This window comes from Mesocricetus auratus, unplaced genomic scaffold, assembly GCF_017639785.1.
Source record: "Mesocricetus auratus isolate SY011 unplaced genomic scaffold, BCM_Maur_2.0 Super-Scaffold_100007, whole genome shotgun sequence".
In the NCBI taxonomy this organism is placed as follows: domain Eukaryota; kingdom Metazoa; phylum Chordata; class Mammalia; order Rodentia; family Cricetidae; genus Mesocricetus; species Mesocricetus auratus.
In genome coordinates this window covers 64,709,528-64,722,345 of record NW_024429191.1, presented here as the reverse complement: position 1 = coordinate 64,722,345, position 12,818 = coordinate 64,709,528, and positions in this window count along the sequence as shown.

Genomic DNA, 12,818 nt, shown 5'->3' with positions numbered 1-12,818 from the left:
GTGGGGGGGATGACAGGAAAAAAGTCCTTATGGAAATCTAACACATCAAGTAAATAGCAAAATTCCTATGATTTCCGAAATGAACTGTTTCATGGGAGGTTAGTTTGAAGGGACGGACCTGGGTGGCACTTTGTGAGTTAAGTGTCCAGTGGTATTTTGTCTTTTTGTCTGTCACTACCTAACTTAAACCTTTCAAATACCGTGCCAAAGTCGCTAATGTGATTCCTTAGCCGTGAATTTCGTCTTTCTTTCATAGTAGTATGACTGAATTCACTGTTTTCAGCCCCAATCATACAATCGAGACTGTACTTAAATTTCTCTCAAGCACTAAGGAAAAAAAAAATCTCAAACCTGTTTTTGATGTGCTCACTGTGATCAGCACATTGACTTTATTGCTTATCTTTTTTTTTTTTTTGAGACACAGTCTTCATGTAGCCCAGGCTGGCCTAGAACTGGCTTTGTAATGGAAGGTGGCCTTGCCCCTGCCCTCCCTTTCTTCAGTGCTGGGATTACAGGCATGTGATTTCAGTAATTGCATTCCTGGGTGAGTAGGATTGAGGAGAATACTCCAGACTGCAAATGAATTTCCTGAGAACTTTGCATATATTCCACCATTCCAAACACATGAATGTTTTATTATTAATTTTGTCATTATCTGTGCCTGTGTGTGACCATGGTGATAGTCCCACTGGAAATATTTTTATTTCAAACTAAAATGCGTAAGCTAAGCATGGTGGCTCAAGATCATAATCCCAGAATTGTGGAGACTAAGGCAGGAAGATTGCTGTGAGTGAGCTCCAGGCCAGTTTGTCTCAACAAGAACAAACACACATAAATGCAAGGTTAGGAAGCAGGAAAATCAGAAATCACATAACCCAGCCTGACTACAACAGCTTGTTTAAAATGTCTGTGAATTTAATATACCTAATGTCTGAGTTCTCGTTTTAACCTGTACCACATTGAAGGCATACCAGTGCATGATGGGAGTTTATTGGCGTATTTTACTCAAATAACTTGACTGAAAGATCACATGTGTGAAGAAGGGCATTGAAGTGAGGTTTGATTTCTATGATTAGATGTCTTTCCACTTGGATCTGGAATACCAGAAAAGGACATTTAAGTTTTAATTAATTACATAAAAAAGCAAGCAAGGGGGCTGGAGAGTTGGCTCAGTGGTCAAGAGCACTGGCTGTGCTGCTCTTCCAAAGGATCCAAGTTCAATTCCCAGCACCCACATGGCAGCTCACAACTGTCTGTAACTCCAAGATCTGACACCCTTACACATACATAAATTCAGGGAAGGCAACAACATACATTAAAAAAAAAACAACTACAATAAAAAAATCTTAAAAAAAAAAAAAAAGCAAGCAAGGCTAGTGCCAGGCAAGATGTACCCACTGATACAATAGCATCAGGAAAGTTGTGGGAATAACTAACTGCTTCGGGATTGGAGTTGAGGCCTATTCCACAGGAGGGAATTCCAGTCTGGTACTGTCAGCTGTATCAAAAGCCCATGGCTCAAGAAGTCATGGGCCCTAGGAAGGAGTCTACTGCTGTTGTTTTGATAGGGACATGTTGTCAAACTACCTTCTGAGTGATGTTTATGCTTACAGCCATTGATTTGTGTTGCTCTCAGTGTGGACCAGAGACACTTCTGTTTGCAGCAGTCAGAACTGGTGAGTGCTGAGAGTGTCTGGCGAATGCTCTGTCCTCCCTCCCTGCAAGGCTAAGGAAATACTGGAAGGAGGGAAGGAGGTAAAAACCAGAGGGTGGGGAGGAGCGCAGGAGATTCTGTTTGGGGGACATGACATGGTCTTTGCATCTGGGAACTCACTGCAGCTATGATCAAGATCAAATTAACATTCTAATCAGCAGCACTAATTGGACTCAATGGGTTACTAACAATAACAAAAAAGAGAGGACCTGAAGAGGGAAGGGGAACATGCTGGAGGTGCCTGGGAAGAGCAGGAAGGAGTTGAGGGCTTCTTGGGTGGATGGGTATATTTGAACAAGGTGCACTGTTTGTTTATATGTATAAAGTTGTCAAATAATCAGATAGTCTACTAAAAACAACAACAAAAAAATGTAAACTCAAGCCTATAATCCTAACACTGAGGTAGAGTTCAAAGCCAGCCCTGTCTGAAACCAACCAACCAACCCACCCACCAAACAACCAACCAACCAACCATCAAACAAAAAAGCATCTGCTTAATATTTACTGTCAAGAATTGTCCTAAGGGCCAAGTGGTCATGGCTCCTGCCCTTAATCCCAGCAATCAGGAGGCAGAGGCAGGAGGATCTCTGTGAGTTCCAGGCCAGCCTGGTCTACACAGCGAGTTCCAGGCCAGCCTGGTCTACACAGCAAGTTCCAGGACATGCTCTAAAGCTACATAGTGAAACCCTGTCTCAAAAAAACAAACAGCTGGACAGTGGGGGTACACATCTTTAATCTCAGAATTTGGGAGGCAGAGATAGGAGGATCTGAGGCCAGCCTGGTCTACAGAGTGAGTTCCAGGACAGCCAGGACTATTATATAGAGAAACCTTGTCTCAAGAAACAAAACAAAATTTAAAAAAGAAAGAGAGAATTGTCCTAGGTAGTAGAGAGAGAATAAAAAATGATATAGTCCACTGGGTGGTGGTGGTGCATGCCTTTAGTCCCAGAACTCCAGAGGCAGAAGCAGGAGGATCTCTGTGAGTTCCAGGCCAGCCTAGTCTACAAGAGCTAGTTCCAGGACAGGCTCCAAAGCAACCAAGAAACCCTGTCTCATAAAACCTAAATAAATAAATAAATAAATAAATAAATAAATGAAATAAATGATGCAGTCCAAATCCTACAGGGAAGTAACTGGTTAGACAGGCCTGCAAACAAATAATTACAGTATCCTAGAGTAAACACTGTAATTGAGGGTTGGTTTTATTGCTGTGGAAGAGGTAGGAGCCTTTACTTTGTCAGGAAAGAAATACTTCATTACAGTTGTGACATTGGAGATGAAGGCTGAAGAAGGTGGTTTGCACATAGAAACGTTTGGTGGAAGGCATGGTACTCAATGACCCACCATGACCCTTTAAAGACTTAGCTTTTCCGTTTTTTGCTACAGCAGTAAGCACAGGAGACAGCACAAAGAGAATTCACAGAGTAGGGCTAGAAATTAACTCGGGCCCTCACTCTAGAGTCTGGGGTTAATTCTTTGTTGTTGGCCTTTCAAAATTGTTTTAATGATTTATTTTTAGTTAATGTACATTATGCTTGGGTGTGCTTGTGTCTGTGTGGAGATGTTGGGTCCCTTGGAATTGGAGTTACAGACAGTTGTGAGTTGCCATGTAGGAGCTAGGAATTGAAATTGGGTCTTCTGGAAGGGCAGTCAGTGCCCTTTACCTTTGAACCAACTCTACAGCCCCTTGTAGTTTATTATAATGGTCCAGGAGGAGCTGCTGAGTTTTAAGTATCAGTTCCATGACCAGAGTTGTGTTTCCAGAAAATTCTAATTCTCGTAGGACACAATGCAGGGTGAACTAAAAGATTCAGTACTTTAGGTAGGATATAAGAAGGTCTTGATTTGTTAGTGTAGTGGCATTCAAGAGGAAGAGTGAGAATAGAGAAATTATAAAAGATAATTCACAGGTTTCAGGTGGCAGCAGTCATGCTCCTACTCCCTCCCTTTTTGTGCTCTCCTGTAGCAATATCCTTAGTTGACCTTCTCCTCTTCTTCATAGTCGGGCTTTAACATGAATAGAACTGGTAAGATGAATCTATATGTGGAATTTGTTAGAATGCCCTACAGGATGTTCCTGAGTAGTCCAATAATGCTGGTCTCATGCTGGACAGGCTAAGAGTCCAACAGTGGCTCAGTCCACGAGGCTGCATGTCCCCGATGTCCCAGTGCTGAAGACCTGGAAGATTCCCAGAGAACTGCTGCTCTTCTTCCTGTCTTTGGACTTCTGCAGTTGGAAGCCCAAACTTGGCTCTAATGTCGATGAAGGAATGCCGAAGCAGTAGGGTAGATGAGCTTCAAAGACAAAGGCAAAGAGGCTTCAAAAAGCAAAATTCCCTTTTTCCATGTCCTTTGTCTGGACTGCACCGGAATGTGCCACCCGTGTTTAGGATGTGTCTTCTTATTTGAAATGAAGGAGTTTGAATTGAACAGGAAATGAACTCCTGTTCAAGAAAGGAGTGCCCAGCATCTGGGCTTCAGTTGACTCCAGGTGCAGTCAAGTTGACAACAAAAGATGCACTGGTCATTGGTGTAATAGCAGTTACGTTAATAGAAAACTTCTTGGATAATGGGACAAAAAAGTGCTGTTTGTAACCATGTGATCCAATGAAGGCTAGATTCTTAGACAAGGGACTACCTGGAGAAAGTCCTGGTTTGTTCTGACTGCCTCTCTTAGCTTCCTCCTAGGGGCCCTAAACATGTATAAGGCTACCTGTGACTCAGCTCCAGCCAAGGTCATTCAGACCAGAAAGATCAACCAGTCAACATGCACATAAGAAGAAATAAAAAAACATTTATTTTAAGCCTCCAGTTTGGAGGGCTCCAGCTTTGTTTCCTAACAGTACTTAGCTGGTACATAAGTGACCGATTAGACATGGGGCGGGGAAGGAAGAATCATTGCTTAGACGGCTGGAGAAACTAACATTAGAGAACTCTGCACACTAAAATAAATGAATAACTGATGCCAAGTGGAGTGGAGTGCAATGGGCATGGTGTCCAGTGCCTGCAGGGGCCGGAGTGTCAGGTTCCCTGCAGCTAGAGTTGCCAGTAGTCGTGAGCTATCCAGCATGAGTGCTGGAAGCCAACCAAACTCCGGTCCTTTGGAAGAGTAACCAGTGCTCTTAACTGCTTAGCCACATCTCCAGCTCCATCTTTTAAAAAATGTTTATTTATGTATTTGTGTGTATGTGTGTTGACATCTATGTGAAGGTCAAAGGACAACTTGTAGAAATCCGTTTTCTCCTTTCACTGTGTGAGTTCCTTGGTGTGCTGTTTAGGTTTTTTTTTTTTTTTTTTTTTTGTCAATGTGATACAGCCTAGATCTGGGAAGAGGGAACTTCAGCTGAAGAAATTCCTAAGTCCGCTCGGCATGCAGCGGGGTCTGTCTGAGAAACTACCTTTACTGATGACTGATGTGGGAGGGCCCAGCCCACTGTTGTGACATCATCCCTAGGCAGGTGGGCCTGGGTTGAATAACAAACCTAGCTCTGGGGCTGGAGCATAAGAGCACTGGCTGCTCTTCCAAAGGACCCAGAACCAATTCCCAGCACCCACATGGCAGCTCACACCTGTCTGTAACTCCAGTTCCACGAGATCTGACACCCTCACACAGACATGTATGCAGGCAAAACACCAATTCACACACACACACACACACACACACACACACACACACACACACACACAAATCAGAATTATATGTTTAAAAAAAAAAGCTGAGCATGAGCCTATGGGAAAGTCAGTAGGCAATGATTTTTCCGTGATGTCTAACTCAGTTCCTGCTTGCATTCCCTCTCTGACTTCTCTCGGTGATGGACTTTGACCTAGAAGTGTAGCCAAATAAATCCTTTCCTCTCCGAAGTTGCTTTTAGTTAGAGAGTTTGATCACAGCAACAGAACAGCAAACTAGAGCAGGGATAGAAACCAGGTCATCTGGCTTGGCGGCAGGTGCTTTTACCCACTGAGCCGTAGCACCGGCCCCATTTAAAACTGTCGATTATATTTATTTAGCGTGTGCGCCACACCCATCTTGCTGGGCGCTTGAGAATGCTGCAGTGGGTCCTGAGTGTGAAAGGACAGCTTGAGGGAACCAGTCTTTCCCTCTGTTGTGTGGGTCCTGGAGATGAACTCAGGTTGTCAGCCTTTGGGACAGATGCCTTTTTTTTTGCTGAGCCATTCAACTGGTCTAGTCTTTCTTTCTTTTTTCTTTTTTGTTGTTTTGTGTTTTTCAAGACAGGGTTTCTCTTTGTAGTTATGGCTGTCCTGGAACTCACTCTGTAGACCAGGCTGGCTTCAAACTCGCAGAGATCCACCTGCCTCTGCTTCCCCAGTGCTGAATTAAGTAAAAGACTTATACCACCCCTGTCCAGCTGGGCCCTTGTCTTTTAAGACCAAGTCTCACTTTGCAGCTCTGACTAACCTGAAGTTAGTCATTGGACTCCAATTTGTAGAAATTCGCTTGCTTTAGTCTCCTGAGTCCTGGGTTGTAGTCATGTGTCACAGCGTGTGGCCAGGGTTTGCTTCTGTGTGTGTGACAAAGGGAATAACAGTACATGCCTGTAATCTGAGCACTCCGGAAGCCAAGGCGAGAGAATCTTGAGTTTGCAGCCAGGCTGGGTTCCATGGTGAGACTGTGACTTAAAGAAACAAGCTGAGCATGGTGGCTCACGCCTGCAGTCCCATCACTTGAGAGACTGAGGCAGGAGGTTCATCATCAGTTCAAGTCTAATCCAGGCTGCTACATACTACAGTTGGGATCACTTCTCTATTGAAAGAGCAGCAGCATCCAAATGTATACAGTCTTTAAGACATGCTCACGTAAGATTCCAGGTGATAGCTCGTTCAGATTTGTTCCCATGGGTCTCAAGACCTGGGTCTCTAGCCCTGCCTTGCATTCACAGATCAGTCTTGCTAAAAGTCATTTGTACCAAAACCTTCAGGGGACTGTGTTCTGTCACTCCAGAATAATTCTTTTGTTTTAATTAAATTTAATTTCTATGTGCATTGGTGTGAAGGTGTCAGATCTTGAGTTACAGACAGTTGTGAGCTGCCATGTGGGTGCTGGGAATCAAACCTGGGTCCTCTGGAAGAGCAGCTAGTGCTCTTAACCACTGAGCTATCTCTCCAGCCCCCAGAATATTTCTTTAAAGAGACTTAAAGACCTCCAAATCTATTGGTGGTGACAAAGGAACAATCAGACTGTCTGATTGGGCTGTGGCAGAACTCTTAGAGCCCATGTGCTGGAAATGATCTGGAACAGACCCCCAGAAGCTATTCCACTCCGGGTGGTGTTGGAAGACAGACACCATGGTGTTCAAATAACTGGTAACAGAGAAACCATCTTCATGAGGAATCAGAACTTGACCAGCTCTTTGGCGTTTCAGAGCTCTGAGCATTCCTAATAACAATGTACAACCTGAAGCGGAGTCTCTACGGGTCTCAGAATCCAAGTCCCCATGGAAACCAGAAACATCCTATCTGAACATTTGGGTGAAAATGGCTTCTTTCCCTCAAGACTGCTAGTCTCTCATTCTGCCTGGCTTATTAAATATGTTCAGTATACTTTTTAAATGCATAATTCTCCTGCCTCGTCTTCAGAATTCTAGAACTGCAGGCAGGCATCACCTTGACAAGCTGAATACATTTATTACTTTTTATTTATTTATTTATCATTTACGTTTTTTTTTTTTTTTTTTTTTTTTGAGAACAGGGTCTTTCTTAGCCCTGGCTGTCTGTTTTGGAACTTACTATTTAAACTAGGCTGGCCTCAAACTCACTGAGATCCACCTCCTCTGCCTCCCAATTGCCCAGTCCCAGCCTTTGTTTGTTTGTTTGCTTTTTGTTTTTTCGAGACAGGGTTTCTCTGTATTGTTTTGGAGCCTGTCCTGGAACTCGCTCTGTACACCAGGCTGGCCTAGAACTCACAGAGATCCACTGCCTGCCTCTGCCTCCCAAGTGCTGGGATTAAATGTGTGTGCCACCAATACCTGGCCAACCAATTGCCCAGCCTTCGAATACATCTTTTTAAATGTGTTTGCGTGTAATCCTAGACTCAGTACTTGAGGACTGAAGAAAATTTAGGGTGTTAAAATTACTCATTCGATTTGAAGAGTTTTGTTGTATGTCAGGAGAGTTCAAAACAGAACTTAATTACATTTTACAGCCATCCCCAACCGTGTGTGTGTGTGTGTGTGTGTGTGTGTGTGTGTGTGTGTTCCAGAACTCTGTATCCACCTGATTGTTAGGCTTAGTCATATAACACCATACGCAACCAAGACACCCCCTTTCCTAAAACATTACAATAGCTTTAGGATTTCTACAGATGTATCCTATAAGGAGAAGTACTTGGCAAACAGATGGAGGGCTCGTGTGTCTGTTCAGAGTTCTCTGAGCTTCTCATAGAGGAATTGTCAGTGCAGGCTGAGCTCCTGTAGGTTCAGCCAGGGAAGTGCTTTGACCTTGCCATGTCTCCGTTTCCAAATCATCATGGGCTGGTGATGACCTTTGGTTTATTTAGATCATTGTGGGGATGCACAAGTTTGCACTCACTCTCCTGCAGAGCCCTTAGGCCAGCCACGTTTTATTAACATTTACAGAACGACTATAATGCCACCCCCAAATGCTTGCTAGCCCCATATCTTTCCTCGTGAGAGAATATTCAAATGCATTTTAAATATTCATATTATAATTCAGTACATTTTTTTCTTGACCTTAAATGAGCTTTTTTGCTCAAGAAAAGAAACTCCCTATTTGTTCAGATCCAGGATGGATAGGGCAATTTGAAAACTCCTTAAAAATTATAGCTATCCAGACCACAGTATTTGCTAACAGGGGCTGCAGGAGGCAGGGCTACTAAGAGAAATGAATTGACTAATGCAGCCACTGCATTTTTTTCCACCCTCAATTTGATTTAAATTTAATATCCTCCCACAATGGAAAATGATTTACAATGAGAAGATGAGCTGGAAGGAATAAGAAAATGGAAACAAGATATGCCGTCTCATTTTTCCATGCAACAGATTTACCATGCCGTTCAAAACAGTGTCTGGCCATTTACAGTAAATGAAAGGAAATGCTTTTTAAAATCACAAAACCCTGCATTTTTGCTAGTGGACTCTCCCTCCCCTGCAAACACATTCATCCCACTGAGCTCTGCTTTACATCTATGTTGTTTTTAGCTCATTTCCTTTTGTAAAAAAGCAATTGGTGAGTTGATTTCCCAGTTTAGCCGTTGTAATAAAACATAAAAGACGTTTCTGTATGGGCAGCTCGTAGAGTGAGTCAAAATCTTCAAAAAGCAACAAATATGGGGCAGCATAAAATTAGAAACTGCTGGCGTTTCCTGAGCAGCAGTCGCTCCGTGGCAGTTGCTCCTCCCCCCTCTTGCCACCAGCATGAGTCTGAAGGTCACCTCTATGTACCAGACGACAGAACCCCATGTGTGTGTCTTCAAATAACAGTTTATAATTCACATAGCATAACATGCGTCTGGTGAGATACCCATCTCGGTGTGTTTTATTTTCACAGACTTGCACAGTGATCACCATTACAAAGGTAGGACATTTGCTTCCTTTCACAGAAATTCCATGCTCATCAGTGGTCTGTCTCCATCTTCTCGTCCCCTAGCACTGACAGCTGCCACTTTGCTTTCTATGACTTTCCTGTCCTAGACATTTGACGTAGAGAGTCATAAATAACCAGCTTAGTCACCGGCTTCATTCAGTTGACATAATGTTTCCAGGTTTTATAATGTTGACCCATGTACCAGTACCTCTCTTGTTTTTATTGTACAGTAATATTCCATCATATAGATATACCAGTATTGTTTATTCAGATGGGAATGGGAGTATTTTTGCTTGTTGGTTATTGTCCTCTCTCTCTGTCTCCCTGTCTCTCTCTGTCTCTCTGTCTCTCTCTGTCTCTCTCTGTCTCTCTGTCTCTCTCTGTCTCTCTGTCTCTCTCTGTCTCTCCGTCTGTCTCTCTCTTTCTTTCTCTCTCTCTTGTTTTGCGTTTGTTTTGAGATAGTTTCTCTGTGTAACAGCTCTTGCTGTCCTGGAACTCTATCTGTAAACCATGCTAGCCTCCAACTCACAGAGATCTGCCTGTCTCTGCATCCAGAGTGCTGGGATTAAAGACATACTATACCACCACAGCGTGGCTTGTGATAATTGTTTTGTTTTGGTTTTTGGTTTTTAGAGACAGGGTTTCTCTGTGGCTTCGGAGGCTGTCCTGGAACTAGCTCTTGTAGACCAGGCTGGCCTCGAACTCACAGAGATCCGCCTGCCTCTGCCTCCCGAGTGCTGGGATTAAAGGCGTGCTCCACCAACGCCCGGCGGCTTGTGATAATTGTTAACTATTTGTTTTGTTTTTATTTTGAGGCAGGGTAACCCAGGCTGGCTCAAAACTCATGATCCTCCTGCCAAATATTAAGATTGCAGATGTGCACCACCAGACCTAGCTACGAGGACACGTTTTTGTGAGGGTTCTAGTTGTTCTCACGTTCTCGGCAGCATTTATTATTTTGCCTCCTCTCCCACCCCAATACAGTGTGCATGTGCTATACAAGTGTCTACCACAGACCTACATCCTCAGCCCAGAGAAGTTCCTGTTGTCGTATTGCTAAGGGGTTAGTTGATAGGATGTCTTTGGCAGACAGAGAGGGATCTATTGAGAGACTTTTCAGCCAGGCAAAAAGGAGAGACTGTTGAAGAACACTTGAAACCATAAGGGGAACTGGGGAAGCCGGCTTAGGAAACACAGCGAGCATGTGGGGCTAGCACTGGCAAACAGCAAGGGCGCATTACCTGGACAGTGTGACAAGGTCCTGCCCCTTGAGCGTGTAGATCCCGGCTACCAGAGTCCAAACTGGATTCTGATGCCAGCTGTGGAGGAACATGTCCTTAATCCTAGCATTTGAGAATCTAAGGCAGGAGGATCACGCATTTGAAGCCATCTGGGTAACAGAGACTCTGTCTCCAAAAGAAAAATACAATAAACAAAAATGTGCCTTTGGGAACCTCACTCAGGATTTCAAGAGTCTGGGGGGCAGTTGGCCAGACAAGCCCAGATCAGACCCTGTGTGTTTGCTTCTTAGGATGGAAGGAGTGATGGCACATTGAATGCTATAGATTTTTCTGAAAGATAGAATGTCCTGTAGCCCAGGCTGTGAGCTTCTGGTCCCCTTGTCCCCACTTTCCAGATGCAGTCATTACAGGTGTGCACCATCACTGCCGGCCAATGGTATAGATGTTCTTAGTGGACAGCAGTAACTCAATTCTCTGCCATGGATGATCCCAAAGAGAAAGAATGGTGCAGGACAGCAACAAACAAACAAACAAAACTAACAACTGAAAAACCAACCAAACAAACAAAAAAACACACTACACCACCACACAACACCAACTACCACATACCACACAATACCAACCACCATACACCAAGCCAGCCACACCACTCAACGCTAACCACTGTAAATCACACCATGCCAACCACACATCACTCAGAGAACAACCACCACACCACACAACACCACCCACCATACACCACACCAACCACACCAGACTACCCACACCATACAAACTATACCTCACTAATGACACTGCAACAACCACAGTAATGACATCACACCACCGACTGAACCCATGTTAGCCTTTGATTACCCAGAGCCGTGATACATGTACTTAGACTATTCCTCATTCTGTACTGCTGGCCAAGATTATTGTTAGTGTGCCCACAAATCCTTACATACACCTAAATCTGCTCTTCTGCTTTTCTTTATTTGTATCATTTGTATAATTACAAGCAACACAGTAACAAAAAGACAAAACACTCATTTCACATAATTTTAAAGTCACCACATGGAACTTACTTCATTACATAAAAAAAATACCTGCCTGTTATTTTCTACTTATTTTTTTAACTCCTAATTCTAAAACATTTAAGGATATTTATCTTGTCATAGATCTTTAGGGAATTACTTTCTTATGTGTGTGTTTTTTTCTTCAGTGCTGAGAACGGAACCCAGGGCCTTGAGTGTGCTAGGCAAGCATGATCTTGCTGAGCTATATACCCAATGCATGATCTTGCTGAGCTATATACCCAATGCATGATCTCTCCCCTCCCCCTCTCCCGCTCCCTCCCCCTCTTCTTCTCCCCCCTTCCCTATTTCCTATCTCTATTTCCTTCTTTGCTGAGACAGGGCTTCAAGCTCACTGTGTCCCCTGCTCAGCCTCCTAGGAGCTGGCCAGTTCTCCTGCAGTTTGGAGAGACCTAAACTGCTATCTGAACTGAATTGTGCAGTAAGTGAAAGCTACACCAGATTTCTAAGAGTCGAAAAAAGGAGAGTGAAAATACCTCAGGATTAGCTGGGCAGTGCTGACACACACCTTTAATCCCAGAGCTTGAGAGGCAGAAGCAGGCGGATCTCTGTGAGTTCGAGACCAGCCTGGTCTACAAGAGCTAGTTCCAGGACAGCCTCCAAAGCCACAGAGAAACCCTGTCTCGAAACCACCCCCCCAAAAAATTACCTCAGGATTGTCGTGCAGTGGTGATGCATACCTTTAGCCCCAGCGCTTGGGGGGCAGAGGTAAGAGGATCTCTGTGAGTTTGAGGCCAGCCTGGTCTACAAAGCTACATAGAGAATCCTGTCTGAAAAACTAAACAAACCCCAAAAACTCTCAGGATTTTATTGACTACATGTTGCAATGATATTTTAAGTAAATCAAGTTAAATAAAGTAACATTGTTAAAATTAGCATGCTTTTAATTTGACCATTCAGAAAATGTTTAAAGTTCACAGGTGGCTCCCACTGAAATTTTCACACAGCTCCTCTGTGAGCTAGAGCTGAAGACCCCGACCTGCATTACAGGCAGGATATGGTAAAGTCATTCATTTGTTTTTCCTGGTTAATTACATTAGAGGATTTTGCAGACTTATTTTTGTTTTATTTACCTATCAAGGATCTTTTATTGTGAATCAAATTCTATAAATATAATGTCTTAAGACATCAAATCTTTATTTCTCACAGTCCTAAGGACCCATTGGTGAATTAGTTACATGTGTTCTCACTGGGACAAAAGGCCTCACAAAGGCAGCGTAAGGAGGG